The sequence below is a fragment of the Cucumis melo genome, chromosome 10 (genome assembly GCF_025177605.1).
Source record: "Cucumis melo cultivar AY chromosome 10, USDA_Cmelo_AY_1.0, whole genome shotgun sequence".
In the NCBI taxonomy this organism is placed as follows: Eukaryota; Viridiplantae; Streptophyta; class Magnoliopsida; order Cucurbitales; family Cucurbitaceae; genus Cucumis; species Cucumis melo.
This window is the reverse complement of record NC_066866.1, coordinates 5,678,418-5,682,317: the sequence shown is the minus strand read 5'-3', so window position 1 is coordinate 5,682,317 and position 3,900 is coordinate 5,678,418.

Below are 3,900 nucleotides of genomic sequence, written 5' to 3'. Positions count from 1 at the left end.
ACTGATGTCTATGGAAATATAGATGCAACACAATTGTGCTTGATGCCAGACTTGATCATTCCAACAAAGTCTAAAGTTTCCGAATTCGATAAATATGATGGATCATCGTGTCCAAGGATTCATCTTATAATGTACTGTGGAAAGATGGTGGTGCATATTGGTAATGATAAATTATTGATATATTGCTTCAAAGATAGCTGACTGGTCCAGCTAGTTGATGGTATATTCAATTAAATAATGCACACATTCATGTTTGGAAGGACTTAGCTGATGCATTTCTAAAGCAATACAAACACAACATTGATATAACTCTAAACCGTTTAGACTTGCAATGGATGAAAAAGAAGAGCTCAGAAAGCTTCAAAGAATATGCTCAACGATGGAGAGATATGGCAGCCGAGGTTCAGCCACCGTTAACAGACAAAGAAATGACATCTATGTTTATGAATACTTTGTGGGCTCTATTCTATAATCGAATGATTGGTAATGCAACAACTAATTTTTCTAACATTATTGTTATTGGCGAAAGAATTGAATATGGGATAAAACACGGGAGGTTAGCAGAGGCTACAACTGAATATGGTGGAATAAAGAAAGAAACAATATCTAAGAAGAAAGAAGAAGAGGTTCATGCAATTGGTTTTCCTAATTCACAGAAGCAAAACTTTTGGTCAGAGAAAATATGAGCAAAACTTTTCATAAGCAATGTTTCTCATATCCCTTATAATAGCTATGTACTAGCCCATACCTTCGCTGAAACTCCAAAACCCGTTAACTCAAATTCTCCTCGACTATTTGTACAAGGTCAAGGTCGCAAGACCAATTCAGATACATGGCGGTTTAATCCAATTCCCATGACTTATACAGAGCTTTTACCTCAGCTAATTCAAAATCGACAGTTAGCTCCTATTCCAATGATTCCTATACAACCTCCTTACCCAAAATGGTATGATTCAAATGCTCGATGTGATTATCATGCTCGAGGAGCGGGACAGTCAACTGAAAATTGTTTGACTTTGAAAAGAAATGTGCAATCTCTAATTAATGCTGGATGGTTAAGCTTCAAAAAATTTGGTGAGAAGCCGAATGTCAAAGAAAATCCACTGCCTAATCATTGAACGTTGTGGATGGCATTGTTGAAAAGTGCAAAAATGAAGTCCACAAGATAATTATGCCTATGGAAGCACTTTCTGGTCTTTTTAAAGCAGGATATGTTAGTCAGGAATATCTAGACCCCAACATAAGATATGAAGGGTATGATGAAAGCAGACATTATATATTCCATCAAGGAGTTGTAGGTCACGTTATCCAATAGTGCAAAAAATTTAGATCCAAAGTACAACAACTTATGGATTCAAAGATACTCACGATATATAGAGGATAAGAAAAAGATGAGATGAAAGACAGTAGAATATGTGCTTTAATGGATGAAGTTTCAGAAAAGGAAGATTCCTTTTTACCAAGATCTTTGACAGTGTTTTATCAAGAAAGTCGTAATGAGTCAACCTTCTACAATCGTAAAAACCTCAATATCCAAGTATCGGGTCCTTTCAAATTTAAGGATCTAAAAGTAGTGCCATGGTGGTATTATTATCAAGTTATAACAGGTCCTTCAGTTGATAACATTACAGGAATCAGCGGGATAACCCGAAGTGGAAGATGCTACAAACCAGACAATTTAACAATCCCTTCAGATGGTCTAATACTAGAGCAAGGGAAGAGAAGTGAGAAAAGAAATATGAAGGAGCATTGTAAAGAGCAAGATGTGGAGATGCCTATTATTGCAAAAGATATAGAATACAAAAAGTTTGTCACGGATCAGGAAGCAAATGAATTCTTAAAAATAGTAAAACAAAGTGAGTATAAGATCATAGAGCAAATGCATCATACTCCAGCTCGAATTTCTTTATTATCGTTCTTTTTGAATTCAGAGCCTCATCGCAAAGTGTTATTAGATATTTTGAATAAGGCACATGTCGGACATGACAGACATTTCAGTGGAAAAGTTCAGTGGAATTATTGGAAACATTAAATCTTCAAATTCCATAGTCTTCACAGATGACGAAATTCCTCCTAAAGGCTTAGGCCATACAAAAGCACTGCATATTCAAGTGAAGTGCAAAGACTACGTTATTGCAAGAGTTTTAGTGGATAATAGATTAGCTCTTAATATAATGCCTAAATCTACACTATTAAAGATTTCAGTGGACATGTCACACATAAAATCAAGTACTATGGTTGTGAAAGCTTTTGATGGGTCACGTAGAGAAGTAATGGGTGACATTTAACTACCAATTAAAATTGACCCATGTATTTTCGATATAGTCTTTCAAGTCATGGAGATAACACCCATATACTGTTTTTTATTAGGACGTCCTTGGAATCACTCCGCAGGAGTGGTGCCATCCACATTGCATCAGAAATTGAAATTTATTGTTGAGAGTAAGTTGATTTGCGTGATGGGAGAGAAAGATTTCTTAATAACAAAACCGGTCTCAACCCAATATGTTGAGGCGACAGAGGAAGCATTAGAGTGTTTTTTTCACTCTTTTGAAATTGCTCATGCAACTATGATGGAAGCAACTGTAGATGAAATGAAAAAGCCACACAAGTCTAATTTCCCAACATGTGTATATTATTTCCAACCTGTATTACTTGCCACATTTGCCAACATGTAATTCTCCTTTTTCATATTATTATTATTATTATTGTAAATTTGAGTTGGAAAAGAGTAATGTTCATTTATGGATTTTATGGTTAAAATCCCATAAATACATGAAATTTCTCAATTTTTAAAAATTAATTAGTAAATTATTTTAAACAAAATATACCAACAATTTTATATTTTAAAATGGACTGGGTAGTGTTTTCTTTGGAATTCATTAATTCTTTAGATACATGAAATTTACCTAGCATTTTTATACGTGAACTGATAACCATGGGACATTTAAAATTTGATATTTTAATATTCTTGAGGCAACTAAAAAATCATCTTTTTAAACAAAAAATAAATCCCATTTTTCTAATGGCTCTCATGCCACTCATATAATCATCAATTCATGCTTAGCATTTTTATACGTGAACTGATAACCATGGGACATTTAAAAAACACCAGAAAAAAAAAACTTTGTTTTGTGAACCTCATTAATTTAGATTAAAAGATAAATTATGGTAACCATTTTTATGGGTGTTGTAGGGTGTTAACACTTCCCCTACACACAACTGACTCTAGAACCTTAAATCTGAATTTACGTAGACCAATGTTTTTTTTTGTGACCAATAACAACTTAATATGATTGGTGGCGACTCTGAACCTTTTAAATAATAAAGATTAAATGATTGAGGACGTCAATCGCTCTGCGTCGCGATCACATCGCGATATATCCCATATCTTGCAACTACAAACCTTCATGGGTAAGTAAATCATGTATTGAGAGGTTCCATCTATGACATGATATTTCATGTTATTAACCAGATTAACCTATATTGCAAATATATAAAAGAATTATATAATGTATATATGAAATATGGTGATGTATACGAAGAATACGTAAGTATATATAAATTGAACATATCTTCATTGATCGACTACGTTCAATCTCACTAGTAGAAAAAGAGCCTACGATGACAGTTAAATGCTGTCATATAAAGATTTTGTGACAATTATTTGTAGTCATTAATGCGGCAGTCATGGAAAGTATTTTATGACAATTCTACACAACTGTCACGAAATGTGTTTTTCATGACAAATAATAAATGTCACGAATTACTTATTTTATGACAGATTATAACTGTCATTATTTAGATTTTATGACAGATAGTAACTGTCATTATTTATATTTTATGACAGAGAATAAGTGTCATTATTAATCTTGTTTGACAGATATTAAATGTCATTAT